The following is a 19,726-nucleotide window of genomic DNA, read 5'->3' as shown; positions in this document are numbered from 1 at the left end:
ATCTGATCTCATCTGGGCTGGATCTTCTTTTCCATACTGTCAATGATTTACTTCAGGGGTCTTCAACGTTTTCAGGCCAAGGACCCCTTAGTTGAGAGAGAGATGAAGCAGGGACCCCCACAACCTGTTCATAGATTCCATATAGTTTCATTGTTTGACAACGCAATCATCAGTGTATTTTGGATTCATGTCAATGTGTGTTTTCAGATATTTAACCACTTGAACCGTCAATACTTAATAAACTTAACCTTTCACTCTGTACTTGAACTTGTACCTTTTCCCCTCTACACCAAACCTATTTGCCGAAAATAGCCGATCTACAAGCTCACAACGCCTCGCAGCGCGAGGCGTTGTGAGCTTGTAGATCGGCTATTTTTGGCTAAAGTTCTCAGAATATGGACGCTAGGGTTCAAGTGGTTAAAGGAGAAAAAAAGCTTCTATCACACAAAGATTTGGAGGGCCCCCTGTAGTAACTCTGAGGGGTCCCGGACCCCCTGTTGAAGACCCCTGATTTACTTAACCGCACGAACCATAGCATCCCTATTCTGGGACGAACTCTTGTTGAAAACAACAGATCTACACATGTACTGTAGGCCTATAGGTCTGTATGTATAGGTCAGCAATTGTTGTCAAAGTTGTCATACAGTATTTGTTGTAGAGAGGGAAATAATTGAGGGGGCTATAGGCCCCCTCCATTGGTAGACTGGTCAATTAAGTATATGTTGTTAAGAGTTCTTAGTGTGCAAGCTGTCCTTGGCCTGGCTTTGTTTGAGACAGAATAAAATAAATGGTTTAAGGTTTTGTAGATCAGCTATTTTCACATATGGTTTGCTTATTTTCGTTACTTTCACCAGATGTTTGTCTATTTTCAACTATTAAGACTTGCCCAGAATAGAGATACTAGGACTCATATGGTTAAGTATGTTTTGTGACCCATACAAGGGTTGATGAATTGCTCTAATAATCAGAGGGTTTCACTCAGTCAGTGGGTATCACTTAGTTGTCATCCTTTTGTTGTTGTTTCCGTGCAAGGTGCATGGGCCTGCATTAATGTGCTAAAGCATTTTGAATTACCTTGAAATGTTCTATAAAAGAAAACTTGCCTTGTCTTGCCTTGAGAGTGGGTTGTGTACTCGCCAGATTGCTATTGTTTATTTGTGTGCCTGTCAGCACAAGGTTAAACAGAAAACAACGCAGAGAAAATCCTCCAATGTGAGAACTAACTTAGCCTAGTTAGTACTTATTTTTAATTGTAGCAATAACAGCATTAACTGTTATGCAGCTGTGGCTGTGCTTTTTTATTGTGCAGTAACTAACTGCCATAGTAGTCTGGGAGTGTTCTCTCCGTGCCCATACCCTTGGTGGGGTTGGCGAATGGGCCTTTCTGTGTGGAGTTTGCATGTTCTCCCTGTGTCCCCTAGGCCTAGGGTATGTACCCTCTCAAAAACAGGCAGTAATCCTGGTCTCTATACTGCCTCCCCCTGGCCAGCCGGGGCGCCTGATGGAGGGGAAAGGAAGTGGTTGGAATAACGTGTTCCCTGACCCCACACACTGCGCCAACTGGGGAAACTCCCTCCTATCAGGTGAAAAGAAGCAGCTTGGACTCCTCATGCATTGAAGGAAGCATGAGGTCAGTCTGTTAATTGCTCTCCTCTGGTTGGCAGAGGGAGTGTAGTGCCCAGGATTACAAGATTAGACAATTGATACTGGGTGAAAATAATTAAATAAATAAAGTTACAGGAATCGTGGGATAAAATCTTTGAAAGATACATTATTAAAAGTAACATTTCTCTTTGTAGTCTATTCCCATTTACATTCTTCATTTGCATTGATTTATTATATTTTATGGAATTTTGCTGTTTTGAGCATGATGGAGTTAATCTAAAAATGCTATATTCTGAAATATAGACCTTTACAAAAACATGCATTGTACATATCCACTTTCATGGATAAACACTGTAAAAAGCTATTTAGATCAAGTATTTTGAATAAAATCTTTAGTTTCGGGCATTAAGGGGTTAGCAGTAAGAAAAATAGCAGATCTCCAAGCGTGACAACATTAAATCACTAGATTAGGGGGTAACTTGACTTTGAAAATTGGATGTTTGAAATTAAAGAGCCAAAGTGTGGTGCATTGTGATTATACAGTGACACACCATTTTCTGCCCTAATTCAATTTATTATTAAAAGTCTTTCACCAGCACACGTTACAGTTTATTTTCTATTATTTGTGAAATAGCGCCATCCTGTGGTTGAAATACAACATTGACAGTTTCCGTAGTGCCTTGGGCACTGACTGCACTCTGCTGTCTGCTGAACACAATGGCACAAAGGCCCTACAAACCATTGTTGTATTAAAAAAGGAACACATAAAGAACACTGTCTATAGGCTTCAGAATTGAGCAAACACCCGAAATAAGACAGTGTTCAGCACAGGTGCACTAAATTATCTCAACTCTGGCCACAGTAGCTTTCAAATGTGTGAGACAGATGCAAGAGTGTCCAACTTGGGGATTCTACAAGAGAAGGCATGGCGACACAAAAATCTACTTTTCCATGAATCATTTTCATTTGACACAGGAGCAAAACCAAAAGGTAGGGGCTTATTTCTCCAAGTGGGTTTAAGTGGGTTTGGCTGCAGACCAGAGACATGTCTGGCTGCAGACCACAGATTAGGGGGGCGGATTGTGTGAGGGATGCTATTGGATAGTATGAGAATGACTCAATCCGCCCCCTGGAATCTCAATCCACCCCCTATGACGTTGCACGGACGGGGCGGAAGTCTGGTGAGGGAAATGTTTCAGAGTCCTGCTGGACTTAGAAGAAAAACTGATAAGCCGTTTTTCTTCTGAGTCCTGCTGGACTTAGAAGAAAAACGGCTTGTGAGGGAAATGTTTCAGAGTCCTGCTGGACTTAGAAGAAAAACGGCTGGTGGGCCCGGGGGGTCCCTGGAGGGGGTCCCCGGGCGGCGGTGCTCGGAGGCCCGCCAGGGACCACCGGGGACCGCCGCTGGTGGTCCCCGGTGGTCCCTGGAGGTCGCCAGGCCCGGTTTTCGGGGCCTGGCGCCGGCCCTGGGGGTCCGCGGGGGTCCGCGATGGCACCATCGTGTGCGGGGCGGCGAGCCGGTTCCGACGGTACCAGGCTCGAGCGCGAGGCCCAAAGGGCGGTTGAATAGGAGCCTAAAGCGTTTGGCGAGCTTGGGTATCTGCTATAGATGCGAGATTTTTTCTAAGTCCAGAATATCCACAGGTCCCCATGGAGCTTGCTGGTATAGAGGCCGGCGCTGGGTGGAGTGTGGCCGAGGAGGGAGCCCCTAGTCGGCCTAGAGGGTGTGGAGGGTCGGCCCTGGTGCTCTGGAGCTCCGAGCTCCAGGCTCCCTGGCTCAGTGCCCACTTTAAGCACTGACTAACACTAAAAGGCAGGGGCAGGGGAGACAAGCTCAGGGGGTCCCCGGGACCTCCAGAGAACCAGGGACCACCTTTTGCATCCCAAAACCGAGTAGAGACACCCATCTGGGCCACTTTCCGCCCAGCACCAGCATACTCGACCACCTCCGGAGCTCCAGGGCCGGGGGGGCAGCGCCGTCGCCGGCCTGCCCCACCGAGAGTGCCCCCAGGTCGGCCTCGAGCGGCGAGGGGCCGGCCCCTGGGCCCTGGAGCTCCGGAGGTGGTCGAGTATGCTGGTGCTGGGCGGAAAGTGGCCCAGATGGGTGTCTCTACTCGGGTTTGGGATGCAAAAGGTGGTCCCTGGTTCTCTGGAGGTCCCGGGGACCCCCTGAGCACCCCTGGAATCTCAATCCACCCCCTATGACGTTGCACGGACGGGGCACCCTCCTGATGGAGGAAGTTCCCACTTTGCTCTGGAGAGTTTTTCAAAGGAGGGAGGGGGGGAGAGAGCCAGGGAGCCTGGAGCTCGGAGCTCCAGGGCCCAGGGGCCGGCCCCTCGCCGCTCGAGGCCGACCTGGGGGGCACTCTCGGTGGGGCAGGCCGGCGACGGCGCTGCCCCCCCGGCCCTGGAGCTCCGGAGGTGGTCGAGTATGCTGGTGCTGGGCGGAAAGTGGCCCAGATGGGTGTCTCTACTCGGGTTTGGGATGCAAAAGGTGGTCCCTGGTGCTCAGGGGGTCCCCGGGACCTCCAGAGAACCAGGGACCACCTCCAGAGAACCAGGGACCACCCAGGGGCCGGCCCCTCGCCGCTCGAGGCCGACCTGGGGGCACTCTCGGTGGGGCAGGCCGGCGACGGCGCTGCCCCCCCGGCCCTGGAGCTCCGGAGGTGGTCGAGTATGCTGGTGCTGGGCGGAAAGTGGCCCAGATGGGTGTCTCTACTCGGTTTTGGGATGCAAAAGGTGGTCCCTGGTTCTCTGGAGGTCCCGGGGACCCCCTGAGCTTGTCTCCCCTGCCCCTGCCTTTTAGTGTTAGTCAGTGCTTAAAGTGGGCACTGAGCCAGGGAGCCTGGAGCTCGGAGCTCCAGAGCACCAGGGCCGACCCTCCACACCCTCTAGGCCGACTAGGGGCTCCCTCCTCGGCCACACTCCACCCAGCGCCGGCCTCTATACCAGCAAGCTCCATGGGGACCTGTGGATATTCTGGATTTAGAAAAAATCTCGCATCTATAGCAGATACCCAAGCTCGCCAAACGCTTTAGGCTCCTATTCAACCGCCCTTTGGGCCTCGCGCTCGAGCCTGGTACCGTCGGAACCGGCTCGCCGCCCCGCACACGATGGTGCCATCGCGGACCCCCGCGGACCCCCAGGGCCGGCGCCAGGCCCCGAAAACCGGGCCTGGCGACCTCCAGGGACCACCGGGGACCACCAGCGGCGGTCCCCGGTGGTCCCTGGCGGGCCTCCGAGCACCGCCGCCCGGGGACCCCCTCCAGGGACCCCCCGGGCCCACCAGCCGTTTTTCTTCTAAGTCCAGCAGGACTCTGAAACATTTCCCTCACAAGCCGACTCAGAAGAAAAACGGCTTATCAGTTTTTCTTCTAAGTCCAGCAGGACTCTGAAACATTTCCCTCACCAGACTTCCGCCCCGTCCGTGCAACGTCATAGGGGGTGGATTGAGATTCCAGGGGGCGGATTGAGTCATTCTCATACTATCCAATAGCATCCCTCACACAATCCGCCCCCCTAATCTGTGGTCTGCAGCCAGACATGTCTCTATTTCTTTTCTTTGTCACATTATTTGCTGACTGTGCAATGCTGTGTTTTGTTACCATTAGCTCTAGGAGTTCAGAGCTACGTTGCCCAAACCAACATGACATAGGCCTACAACATGTGCTACTTGCACAAGTACATTTTGATGTTTGTTATAACTAGGCCCTAAAATAAATGAATGAATGCAAATCACGTTCAAACCAGATCTTCGCTCCCTATTTTTTGGCTCAAACAGTGAATTAGTTCTACTGCTATTCCACCAAATGTGATACGCCCTAGCCGCAAATTGCAACACTAGAATTTTTTATACTCGGATGTATAAAAAAATCTAGTGTTGCAATTTGCGGCTAGATACGCCCTACCAACAGTCATTAAAGGTTTGAATCCTTCCTCCTTAAAAAAGGAGAGGAGCACTTGGAGGTTTCTGCAATTTGGAACTGGCCCCTGTAAAAAAACAAAAAAACATATAGGCCTATGTTTGGAGTTGGCATAGGCCTACAATAGCTTTTTTTCCATAAATGTATTAATTTACCACTCTCCTGGTTAGAGAATGGGGGTGGAGTGGGGGGGTGTCTCCAGGTGACATTAAAGTGACAATTTTAAGAAAGACAATAATGAAAAAAATCCCTTTAGGCTTGGCTTTTATTTGATTTGAAATCTGACATTTTCAACACCAAAGGCCAAATGGCCCTTGCCCCTAAAAATGATACAATTCCAGGCCTGGGTGAAGCACATACTGTACAGTAGACAGTAGACACCACTGTCTTCCTTCACAGTCAGCACTTTGGATCATCCAGAATAGATACTGGGATAAGTTTGCTCTGTATTTGAGTCTCTCTTGGTCAAATATGACTAAGTGAAAAGTTGCTCAGTGAAATATGTTAAAATATTTAAATTTATAATAGCTGTAGCCTAGTGCAGGCGATAGTGACAAGGTACAGTTGGACTAACGCCATTCATTCGGGTGTTCTATGCTGCCGAGATTTTGTCAAATAAATTCAGCTCTAAAAGTGGACTATGCATCGGTCAGTTTGTGATATCCAGGGGAATCCTACATGGTAACACCCCAACTCCTTCCTGTTTATTGCAGGGATGGGCCATGCACTGAGAGTCCTAATCAGTGACAGGGATGGGACACTGAGGTTGACTGGTTCCAAGGAAGACTAAGTGAGTAAGTACATTGCGTCAAGATCTCCAAGCATAGAAACATTATGACAAATAGCAGATAATTTCACAAGACTTCACCAGAAGAGAAACTCAGCCACATACTGTATGCACTAGCATAAGTCTACTTACTGTAAATGATACTGAAAGTGTTGAAAGCTATATTTTAGTCTCATGATGAGCAACAACTGTGAGGGAGGCTCTCTCCATTCCGACATGTCGCCACTCCGAAATTGACTTCTTATTGTCGGAGTGGCGACACTCCCATAGGGGTTAAGTTTAGGGTTAGGGTTAGAGATAGGGTTAGTGTCGGAATGGAGACATGTCGGAAAGGAGACATGTCGGAGTGGAGAGATGCACCCCAACTGTGACGTGGTGAAGAACTTGGAACTTGGAAACACATGTTCAGAGTGACAAACCCCAAATCATCAGCAGCATTTGTCCAGCCAACAGTGAACTGAGGAAAATGAGTGTCAGTGTACCATACTGTATTATGAAAAGTGATACAATTCTGTCATCAGTATATCTTGATGGTGCGGTGCTGTAAGTGATATTTTGGATTGAAAGAGAGGTCAGTTTCAAAGTTAACACATTTTACTTAACATGCAGGATATCACATCTATCCTCAAAATGTCAACTCAGAGGCAGAGAAAGTGGTTCTATAAGTGGGGTTCGGGGACTCTAAGCTACGTGGCCAGCATAATTTGTGTGAAAAATGTGTCATTTTGCAAATCGGGTGATAATGTGTTTTGAGTGACCATCAAGTAAAGTGAGCCAATGAGAGGAAATGAGTAGCCTGCTGCTGATGAAACAGCTGTCAGTGAACTCAAGGAATGGAATATTCTAGCCCTAGAATGTCTGTGATTTTACGAACTAGAAAAGGGCGGCCGAGCGTCTAGTCGGCGACCTGGCCAACTCGGGAACGATGTAAATAGGGAATGAATGCCCCGCCCTTTAATGCAAACCCCATTATACCTGTTGTCATAGGACCTGTTTTGACCATCTGTTTGCTTGTGTACATTTATGCCCATGTATGGAGATATCTGTCTGTCTGCGTCCATTTTATGCTCATATATGGAGATCCCTGTATTTGCCTGACGGGCGGCCGAGCATCTAGTCGAGGACCGGCCGACTCGGGAACGATGTAAATAGGGAATGAATGCCCCACCCTTTAATGCAAACCCCATTATACCTGTTGTCATACGACCTGTTTTGACCATCTGTTTGCTTGTGTCCATTTATGCCCATATATGGAGATATCTGTCTGTCTGCGTCCATGTTATGCCCATATATAGAGATCTCTGTATCGGTCTTCTGTGTCCCTTTTATGCCCATATATGGAGATCTCTGCCCTTCGGGCGGCCAAGCGTCTAGTCGGGTGCCGGCCTACTCGGGAACGATGTAAATAGGGAATGAATGCCCCACCCTTTAATGCAAACCCCATTATACCTGTTGTCATATGACCCGTTTTGACCATCTGTTTGCCTGTGTCCATGTATGCCCAAATATGGAGATGCGGGGAACGCGCGTGCCGAATTTGAAGCCGGTGGGAAGAACGGTACGTGATGTCAGAGCCTTTTATGAAGTGATGTCACAATGAGTCAGCGCTTGCGCCGATTTCCTCCGGAACAGCTCTGCATAAGGTGATATCTACAGCAGTCTTTCCGAGCCCCGAGCCCGGTCGCAGCAGGCCTCAGAAGACTGGGCACCTTTTAGTCAAATATAACTTTAATCCTAACCCAGTAATACTATGCCTAACCCAAACCTTAATCCTAAACCTAACCTCTATAAAACTATGGCCTAACCTTAACCTCCTAGAACTATACCTAACATTAATCTACTAACTAAACTAAACTAAACTAATTTGTTTGAAAATGTTTTGGATGGGGAAAGAATATAATAATCAGAATGTCGTTGCATTCCAGTAATACGCATGCCAGACTTCAAAGTATTCCTGGTGCCTGGATTTCCTTCGCTATTTTGGTGCCCACATTTCCCTAGTGCCCAAACTTCCGAGGCTGTGTGCCCAAAGTGTTTTGGTGCCCATTTTTCCCTAGTGACCACAATATTTTGGTGCCCACCCTTCCTGTTACCAAATTAATGTGTGTGCGTTCCCTATTTTGTTAACAAATGATATGGAAAGAAAATGTAAACCCAGGGTTCACCGTGGCCCCTCAGGTTTGCCGTGGACTGCCCATAAGTCCGAAGGTTCATTAGTCCGAATTTAGTTAGGGTTACTGAGGTTAAGGTTAGGTTTGAACCTTCGGACCAATGCCATGGCAGTGATGGCACCAGGTTTGCCTTCTGTCACTCAATAAATGACCTGCCCTGAGGTCATAGTGTGTAGAAAACTATACTTTACAAAATGTTTTAAATAGGTGTAATATAGCCCTCGATGACAGCTGGCTGTCTTCAAAGTTAGACCCAAACGCTTGGGAAGACAGGTAAAAACTTTACACAACATTTCGGGGAAACAGAACATTTAACTATACACAGTTGAACTCAACAGGACACAGGTTTGATTGATTGATTGAAGACTTTATTAGAAGTTTGCATAAAAAAAGGTACAGTTTCATGACGGTACAGTTCACTGGTACAAGGTCAACTAAAAGGAGATCCTAGAAAAGACTAAGCTTATTTCCATAGGAAACCATTGAAGTATCTCATATAACATTGAATGACAGACAGATAGAACACAGTACTATGCAGTAGATATAAAATAAACAGTGCAAAAAATATATACAGTAGGTAAATACAAAGTAAATACAAAGGAGGTGACGCGAATAAACAATGACCACAGGGAAGACAATAATCACTGGGTCAACAACCCGCCGCCATAGGAAAAGATCTGTGCTCCAACAAGCTGACTTTTCTAGTATTTAGAATGTAGGCATTATAAATATGATAACCAAACAATTTTATAATTGCAAGTAAATAGCTAAATGTATCATATGCCGGCCAACACAAAATTAAATGTATATTTGTGAATGTCTATGTTGAACATTTTCCTGTGTGTGTGTGTGTGTGTGTGTGTGTGTGTGTGTGTGTGTGTGTGTGTGTGTGTGTGTGTGTGTGTGTGTGTGTGTGTGTGTGTGTGTGTGTGTGTGTGTGTGTGTGTGTGCGTGCGTGCGTATACTGTGTGTGTGTATATATATATATATATATATATATATATGTTACAGTATGTTTGGGTAACTCAGGACGGTAAGAGTAAGAGCGCTTGTTTTGTCGTTCACCACACACTAATCACCACCAGATGGCGACGACAGCCCATAGACAGCCATTCACTAGTGCAGGCGCTGACGTCACTCGTTTGCGACTCTCTTTCTTTATTTACTAGCCTAGCTGGGCGGTGTTTAGCCATTAGCTTAGCCATTAGCTTAGCCATTAGCTTACTATGAGCGTTTATCGTGGGCTTGCCCAGGCCTTACGGCCTGGGCATAAATATAACGATTGCATTCACCACGGCTTCGTAACTCGCGCGGCGCGCGGCCCTGGCCCGCTCTTCGCGGCCACTCGCGCCTGCGGCGCTCGGGGGCGAAGAGCAGGACCAAGGTCCGCTGGCCTTCGCGCCGCTTGCAATGTCGTGGACAATCGAGCGGCTCCGCCTGGAGGACGTTGTTGTGGGCGACCGCTTGTTCCGCCCCGTGCGGCACCACGAGTGCTCCGTTTCTCGACCGTCCTGTTTCTCTAACAAACCGTGACATATATATATATATATTTAGGGCTGGGATGCGATTAAAATGTTTAATCTAATTAATTACAGGCTCTGTGATTAATTAATCGCAATTAATCGCATTTTAATCGCATATCGATATTTGACCTGAGAAGCATTTTTTTCAAGTAAAACACATTGTGTTGTACGAGTGAATCAACAAGTGAGTTTTTTAAATCTAAATTTCGCATCCACAGGGCCAAGCAAAGCGTTCTGATCGGCTACTTCTCCCTTTGCGTTTGTTGTCTCTTCTTGGTTGGTGCATCGCTATGATCGGTATGCCCGAAACTGAAGGTTCTGTGGTGCAAAAACTAAGTGCGATTAAAATGCGTAATTTTTTTTAATCGCGTTAATTTTCTGTAATTAATTAATCGCAATTAATCTGTTAAAGTCCCAGCCTTAATATATATATATGTATATAAATTTATATATTAAAATCAATTCAAATATAACCCTACAACTGTGCCTCAGAAAAGGGATTCTCTTTGCTATGACTGGTGATCCCTGGGTTTGTGTAAGTGTTGGTCTGACTGTGAGGCAGCTCTTCAGTAAAGGCTTTCTCCAACACTTTAAGGATAGACCTGCGAAATACATCCTTGAAATCCTGACCCATGAACACGTACAACAATGGGTTCAGGCAGCTGTTGAGAAGTGCCAGGCAGAGACTTATGGGAAACCCAATGTTTAAGGGATAATGTCCGCACACGTATAATGCTCTCCCGTCTTTTAATTTCAACCAACAAACAACGTTTCGCCCAGCAGGGCTTTCTCAAGTTACAAGTGAGTGGCATTGGAGCCTATAAATAGGCCATATTCCATGGTCATCAATCAATTCAGATTCAGATTCAGATTCCTTTATTTACCATTGTGTAAAACACATAGGAATTTGTTTCGGCAACATTACAAGTGTGCATTCAATCCTTCCTTTTTTCACATATAACATGAAACCAACAACACAAACAACACCGTGCAAGAAAATAAATAAAATAAATATATTATTGTGAGGGGGTGGAAAGCAGCGTTATTCTTTTTATTTTTATTTCCTTTAATAATTGTTGTTTTTACAATTATTTCCTTCTGTTGAACATGTTTTGTATAATTTGTATAATATGTTTCGTTTGGTTATAATGTTGTATTGCTGTCCCCCTCTAACAACCTCCTCTCTTTCCATGTGTGAGTCTGACTGCGAACTGATAGGATAACTAGACGCCGGTGCTGGCCAATGTATGGGGGACTGACGTCATGACCAGCCAATGGGCGGCTGGCAGAGTGGGAGGCGGCCCTTTAAGAGGAACGCCAGGCTCAGTCTAGGTTGACAAGCAAGGGGCGCAGACGTGTGTGTGGAGCAGGCTGAGGGAAGTGACTCAGGTGGCCGGCTGTGATGAGCAGAGAGACAGGCACAGGCCGAGCCAGGCAGTAACTGAACTGAACTTTATTGAACTAAAGTGCTAGGACCGAGTAGCGCTTTACCTTACAAACCCAGCGGATTCCAGACGGTGATCCGGGTGTCAGCGGTACCAGGCAGGGTCCGGCCATCCAGAGACGAGCGAGAGGGTCCTGACGAGCCGAACCGGCTACCCGGCTAACGAGAGGGGTCGTTGTGACTACTGTGGTGTCGTGTGAACTATTCGCAGCGGCAGGTCACAAGCCTGCCTGCGTGTGAGTATCCAATCCTGTACACCACTGTCACTAAAGTCACTGGCCTAGAGTTGAGCTGTATAGTCGTCACGACAAGGATACTGGCGTATTCTTTGTATTCACAGAACGGTGGACTAAAGACGTAGATGACCAAAGATGAGCTGTGTGCCGCTGTGTGTGCCATCCCACCTGCTGTAGAAGTCACTATTCCCACCTGCTGAAACGATACTCTGCCTATTATTTCATATCTGCTTAGTATATAGTAATAATTATTCGTCCCTAATCTGCGCTCCTTGCATAATTTCCATTTATCGTAATATTATATTATTACGATTTGAGGCCTTAACGAGCCGGTACCATATATTAAGTGCACTTTATCTACCACAAGAACCGATACGATAAGAGGAAAGGGGGGGTTGAATTGATGTCCTATGGTTGGAAGTGTTCTTATTTTTAGGTTTTAGTTAGTGGCGCCGTAGGATTTAGGGGTTCCCTTTTTATTTTATTATTGTGTTTTCGGCTATTTTAGATGCCCTTGTATAGGGAAATAAAGATTGTTATACTTTTCTAAACTGTTGTCCTGGTCATTCTCTCCTCATGATATATATTGCTCTGGTACTCCGTAAACGAACTTGTGTGTCCTTAAAGGTTGTGCCTTTTGTGCACTTACTTTCCTCTTTAAACGAGGTGGCGTTGTCGGAAACTTATAATTATATAATCTGCTAATGATAATACTTAATAATATACATCAAACCAAAAAGGTGTATTTACAATTATTTATTGGCAAATTCAGTAACAAGGTAATGACAAAGGTACCAGTTTAAACACTGGCGGTTAATGTGAGTTGGGCCACCCTTACATAATTGACGTTTGTAGCGGCAGGATCGGACACAGAGCAATATAGAGGAGAGATTGAATAAGTGTGTAATTGTGAACTTGTAATATGATGATGATGCCGGTGTATCCGGGCGCCCCGTGGCTGCCCACGTTTGGAGGTACAGAGGGTGAACTTAAGTACAGGGAATGGAAAGTACAGATTAAAGGGCTATTGGGGACGCAAGATGTTAATGAGGCTAAAAAGGTTGCCATTCTATTACAAACCTTGACTGATGAAGCTAGACGGCAAGTTAATGTGTTGGATGAGGGGGATCGAGATACTGTGGCAAAAATCTTTGCTCATCTAGATAACGTGTACAAGGAAACAATCCCTGTTGCAAAAGTACGCTCACAATTTTATAGTTGCGCACAGCGCCCTGGAGAGAGTGTCAGTGCCTTTGTTCTGAGACTTAGAGAATTATTTTGTGGGTTGCGGCGTTATGATGCGACTACAGCCCCCTCCGAGGCCGTTTTGAAAGACCAGTTTCTTATGGGGTTAACTGAGGGCCCACTTGGCCAAGCACTGAGAATATATGCTCGACGCCACCCTGACGAAGACTTCGCCGCGCTGCGACAGGAGGCCTTGACGTTGGACATGGAACATGGAGGTACGCCAGCTACTGAAATCGCTTGTCATGCTATTAACCCCGTAACTGTCCCTGTGCCACCACCACAGATCTCTGCTTGGAGAGATGAACTGAAGCGAGAAATAATGGAGGATGTCAAGACGCAGTTGCAAGGTATGACGAAGGAGTTGATGAGTGAACTCCGACCGCTCATCCAAGCTGCCGCTCCTGCTGTGCGTTCCCAACCGCCGCCGCCTGAGGCACCTTATGTGCCACCTGCGCGCCGGTACGCGCCACCTCAGAGACATGAATGGGATGGGGAGGGGAGGCCCATATGCCGACAATGCAAACAGCCAGGACACATAGCTAGGTGGTGCACTAATAATCAGCCGTCGTTAAACTAAAGGGCCCTGTTGCCGGAGCCCGTGCGACAGGGGTTATTTCCCCACCTATGGGAAGGAGGGCTAATGAGGCGTTTGTTGGGGAGTGTCAGGTTATGGGGGTACCGAGGGAGAGAGTTCCATTATGTGGCTTACCGGATGCAGGATTACAAGTTAGGTTAATGCAGCAGAGACACGATCGGGATATGCGGGCCCTTTTGGACAGAAAGAACAGCGAAATTGAGGCGTATAGAGCTAAGCAGCGGGACTCTGAGGAGCGCGTCCGCAAGCTAGAGGAGACAGTTCGAGGCCTACGGCGGGAAACCCAGGTCATTCGTGAGTGCAAAAATAAGCAGATCGGTGAGCTGAGGAAGGTGGCGGTTCAGAGCGCCAACTCGTTGAAGGAGGAGCAGGAGAAGTTTGAGCTGCAAAGGAGACACACAGAGAGTACCCAGGCTCTGCTGGAGGACACCAACCTCAGATGGGCCAAGATGGAGAGTGAGTATAACAGCCAGGCACAAGCAGCTGACCAGAAGGTGCGTGTTCTGGAGCTGCAGGTAAGGCAACAGGCGGTGGAGCTGGAGGGAGGTGGTGCTCTGCGTCAGAGGCTGAGCCAGGAGAAAGCCCAGCTGGAGATCACCATAACGGGCCTCAGCGCAGAGTTGCAAGAGGCCAACAGACGGAGCGTGTCCCCGATGAGAGAACACCAGCAGCTGTCTGAGGAACAGGAGATGGCCCTTCAGAAGCTCCAGGACGAACCCCAGTTGCAGGTCACCTGGGGGAACGAGGCTCAGGCCGTCCCATTGAGGCGGAGAAAGGGAGGAGGCATTCAACCAAGACGACAGCCTAACTGGAAGAAGCTTTCAGGGAGGTATCAGGGCCCCGACGTTCTGCTGGAGTTAATTTGGGCAGCCGTCTGTGCGGTACAGCCCGGTTGAGTTAGTCGCAGGGACTGCTAACGATCAAGTAGGGGGGAGTGTGAGGGGGTGGAAAGCAGCGTTATTCTTTTTATTTTTATTTCCTTTAATAATTGTTGTTTTTACAATTATTTCCTTCTGTTGAACATGTTTTGTATAATTTGTATAATATGTTTCGTTTGGTTATAATGTTGTATTGCTGTCCCCCTCTAACAACCTCCTCTCTTTCCATGTGTGAGTCTGACTGCGAACTGATAGGATAACTAGACGCCGGTGCTGGCCAATGTATGGGGGACTGACGTCATGACCAGCCAATGGGCGGCTGGCAGAGTGGGAGGCGGCCCTTTAAGAGGAACGCCAGGCTCAGTCTAGGTTGACAAGCAAGGGGCGCAGACGTGTGTGTGGAGCAGGCTGAGGGAAGTGACTCAGGTGGCCGGCTGTGATGAGCAGAGAGACAGGCACAGGCCGAGCCAGGCAGTAACTGAACTGAACTTTATTGAACTAAAGTGCTAGGACCGAGTAGCGCTTTACCTTACAAACCCAGCGGATTCCAGACGGTGATCCGGGTGTCAGCGGTACCAGGCAGGGTCCGGCCATCCAGAGACGAGCGAGAGGGTCCTGACGAGCCGAACCGGCTACCCGGCTAACGAGAGGGGTCGTTGTGACTACTGTGGTGTCGTGTGAACTATTCGCAGCGGCAGGTCACAAGCCTGCCTGCGTGTGAGTATCCAATCCTGTACACCACTGTCACTAAAGTCACTGGCCTAGAGTTGAGCTGTATAGTCGTCACGACAAGGATACTGGCGTATTCTTTGTATTCACAGAACGGTGGACTAAAGACGTAGATGACCAAAGATGAGCTGTGTGCCGCTGTGTGTGCCATCCCACCTGCTGTAGAAGTCACTATTCCCACCTGCTGAAACGATACTCTGCCTATTATTTCATATCTGCTTAGTATATAGTAATAATTATTCGTCCCTAATCTGCGCTCCTTGCATAATTTCCATTTATCGTAATATTATATTATTACGATTTGAGGCCTTAACGAGCCGGTACCATATATTAAGTGCACTTTATCTACCACAAGAACCGATACGATAAGAGGAAAGGGGGGGTTGAATTGATGTCCTATGGTTGGAAGTGTTCTTATTTTTAGGTTTTAGTTAGTGGCGCCGTAGGATTTAGGGGTTCCCTTTTTATTTTATTATTGTGTTTTCGGCTATTTTAGATGCCCTTGTATAGGGAAATAAAGATTGTTATACTTTTCTAAACTGTTGTCCTGGTCATTCTCTCCTCATGATATATATTGCTCTGGTACTCCGTAAACGAACTTGTGTGTCCTTAAAGGTTGTGCCTTTTGTGCACTTACTTTCCTCTTTAAACGAGGTGGCGTTGTCGGAAACTTATAATTATATAATCTGCTAATGATAATACTTAATAATATACATCAAACCAAAAAGGTGTATTTACAATTATTTATTGGCAAATTCAGTAACAAGGTAATGACAAAGGTACCAGTTTAAACACTGGCGGTTAATGTGAGTTGGGCCACCCTTACATTATTGTAAAGTGCAGTAGTGTTCAGTCCAGTAGTGCAAAAGTCATAGTTCTGGTAGTGTGCATTCAATCCTTCCTTTTTTCACATATAACATGAAACCAACAACACAAACAACACCGTGCAAGAAAATAAATAAAATAAATATATTATTGTAAAGTGCAGTAGTGTTCAGTCCAGTAGTGCAAAAGTCATAGTTCTGGTATCCCTAGGGGACAAGGGAAGAAGGGAAACCAGCGTCAGTGAGCAGCCTGGCGGCTGAGGGGAAAAAACTGTTTTTGTGGCGCTCTGTCTTGGCCCACAGATGCCGCATCCTTCTCCCAGAGGGGAGCAGGGTGAGGAGGCCGTGGCCAGGGTGGGAGGGGTCAGTCATGATCTTTCTTGCCCTCCTCAGCGCCCTGGAGTCGTGCAGGGACTTGAGGTAGGGCAGGGGACGGCCAATCACCCTCTCCGCAGAGCGTATCACCCGCTGCAGCTTGACCAGGTCTTTTGCGCATGCAGCGGGGAACCAGGTGATGATAGAGTGGGTGAGGATGGACTCGATGATGGCCGTGTAGAACTGGGTCATCATGGACCTCGACAGTCTGTATTTCCGCAGCTGCCGAAGGAAGTACATCCTCTGCTGGGCCTTTCTCAGGAGGGCTGTGATGTTGAGTTCCCACTTCAGGTCCCTGGAGATGATCATCCCCAGGAACTTGCAGGACTGCACAGAGTTCACCTGAGTGCCACCCAGCATGACGGGAGGGGGCGGGGCTGGGTCCTTCCGGAAGTCCACCACCATCTCCACTGTCTTCAAGGCATTTAGCTCCAGATTGTTGTTGCTACACCAGCTTCGCAGCCGCTCGATCTCCCTCCTGTAGGCCGACTCATCCCCCTTGGAGATGAGGCCCACCAAGGTGGTGTCGTCCGCAAACTTGAGAAGCTTGACCGACGGGTGGAGAGAAACACAGCTGTTGGTGTACAGGGAGAACAGTAGTGGGGACAGGACAGAGCCCTGCGGGGAACCGGTGCTGGTGGACCTAGAGCTGGAAATGCTCTTCCCCAGCTTCACCCGCTGGGACCTGTTGGTTAAAAAGTCCGTAATCCACCTGCGAGTGGAGGCAGGAACTTGCAGCAGGGACAGCTGGTGCTGCAGGATGGATGGTAGGATGGTGTTGAAAGCCGAACTGAAGTCGACGAACAGGATCCTGGCATAGCTGCCGACAGTGTCCAGATGTTTTAGTGTGTAGTACAGAGCCATGTTCACGGCGTCCTCCGTGGATCTATTCGCTCTGTACGCGAACTGCAGCGGGTCCAGCACAGGATCAGTGATGCGCTTCAGATGGGCCAGGACAAGGCGCTCCAGGACCTTCATGACCACAGAGGTCAGGGCGACGGGTCTATAGTCATTTAGGCCTGTGACCTTGGCCTTCTTGGGGACGGGAATGATGGTCAATGCCTTGAAGCATGCTGGGACCTGACCCAGCTCCAGCGAGGTGTTGAAGATGTAGGTGAACACCGGGGCGAGCTGGTCAGGCTCCTGAGCAGCAGTTTAACCTCTCTCTCTGTGACAGTGAGAGGGGGTGGGGTGGGGGGGAGGGGAGTGGTTGTGGCCGGGGGGGATGGAGGGGGGGGGGGCAGGGGGGAAACTCTCCTTCTCAAAGCGGCAGTAAAACTCATTGAGCTTGTTGGCGAGGGGGAGGCTGTCAGACGCCTGTGGAGACCTGGACTTGAAGTTGGTGATGGTTTTAAGTCCTTTAGTTAATGAACCAATAAAATTCGAATACATACATTTTAGAGCCATACACATGAACAATAGGTTAAAACATCATCATATGCAACCCAATCAGAGTATGATTGGGTTGCATTTACGTATCACAAAGCATGAACATCTTACATACAATATACTACATGTTATTCTATATATATTTAAGACACCCATACACAAAGACAAATCAAGCAGGTCAATTATAGAAATTGTCTAATGTCCAAGTCCAAATTCATCCCAAATGGTTTTAGGGTTCTCAGTTCATAGATCCAGAAAGCCTCCCTTTTGAGTAGGAGAGACTCCCAGTCTCCTCCCCTGCGAGGTTTTTCTACCTTCTCCAATCCAATGTATCTTAAGGCAGATAGATTGTGGCCAGCTTGCATAAAATGCATAGCTACTGGACTACGCATATTCTGAGTTCTAATGTCACTTCGGTGTTCGGTAATGCGCGTCTTAAGCGCTCTTGTAGTCATTCCAACATATGCTAATGAACATGGACATTTCAACATGTACACTACATGTGTCGATTTACATGAAATAATCCCTTCAATGTCATATTTTTTACCTGTTGATGGATGATTAAAAGAGTTACATTTATATGTGAAATTACATTGTGTGCATTTACCACATTTGTAATTCCCATTTGGGATTTCATCCAGAAAGGTTCTAGGTTTAATAGGTGCTAAATCTGATCTCACCACTAGGGACCTAATGTTGGGAGGTCGTTTATACACCACCTGTGGTGGGACTTTAAATGTGTCTTTTAGAACTGGATCAAACCCAATGTTGATCACATTATCCACTGTTTCGCTGTGATATTCCCCCATGCTATCCACCACCAACCCAATCTGTTCTATGATGTGAAATGGAGCCCAGCACAGAGATGCCTTTCTGACGCTGCGGTGGTTCTTGGCCCACACTGGCCACACCACACATACACATCTGTCAACACTGATGACCATCAGAATGAAGATGCTGACATACATGTTCATATGCCAGTGGAAGTCCAAAGCCGTTTCTGTGATTATCAGGGGCAGGAACGCTGTAGCGAGGAAGTCGGTCACGACACCGTTCCCCAACACGCCAAGCACTAAGACCAGGCTGAAAATGGTGAGGTACGCAATCTTGCTGGTTTTGCTACAAAATGTGTAGCGTTCATCACTGTCATCATACTCGTCATAGTCCTCCAGGACAGAGCCGTTTCCACCAGACAGATCCATCTCTTTATTATGATAGACAGCAGTTGTGGTCATCATCTCCATCGTCCTAAAAAGTAAAACAACAAAACAGATATTTTTTTAACAGGAAAACTCTGGGAAACTCGGGCCGTGGCAGTCTGGGGGTACTGAAATAACATGGGAAACTCGGCCTGGCATTTAATGACCTAAAAACAGTTGATGAAACATTTCAAACAACTTTTACAATCCTTAATTAGACACAGCGAGAGATGAAAGAAAAAAAGAATAGATACCTGTTTCAATGTGTTGAAGTTATGTCAGCCAGAGACGTGTCTTCTTCAAACTGTGAATCAGTGAATGCTGAGGAGCTCTTATGTCTGATGGTCAGCTGATGAAATGTCCGATGTCACGTCAGCCGTACGCAGGGGTAGTGCTGGAAGGAGAAATCATTCTGAGAATTGTGCTGACCGCAGCTCTATATATGAGTCATTCCACCAAACCCTTTGGGGAAAAGTTGATCAAAATGAGTTGCTTTCTGAATAACATTAAGGACATATTTTCCCATCTTAGACATTAAAGGACAACTTTGTTTTTATAAGAAAAGATGAGTGTTAAAATGTTTTAATTCACTTTGTTTTAGTGATTTTAACAATTTTGATTTGCATGCATGCCCCCAGGTTGGGGCATGCCTGCAAGTGGCTAAATATATATATTTAGACCAAGAATACGTACTCTCAGAAGTGTGTATTGTTCTCTCTCGTGGCAAACCCATTCTGTTAAGACATCACAGAGCGGCAAACCCATAGAACCTCAGACAAACCCATAGAACACAGACAAAC

This window comes from Nannobrachium achirus, assembly GCF_963921795.1.
Source record: "Nannobrachium achirus genome assembly, chromosome: 11".
NCBI classification, from domain to species: domain Eukaryota; kingdom Metazoa; phylum Chordata; class Actinopteri; order Myctophiformes; family Myctophidae; genus Nannobrachium; species Nannobrachium achirus.
This window is presented reverse-complemented; position numbering follows the sequence as displayed.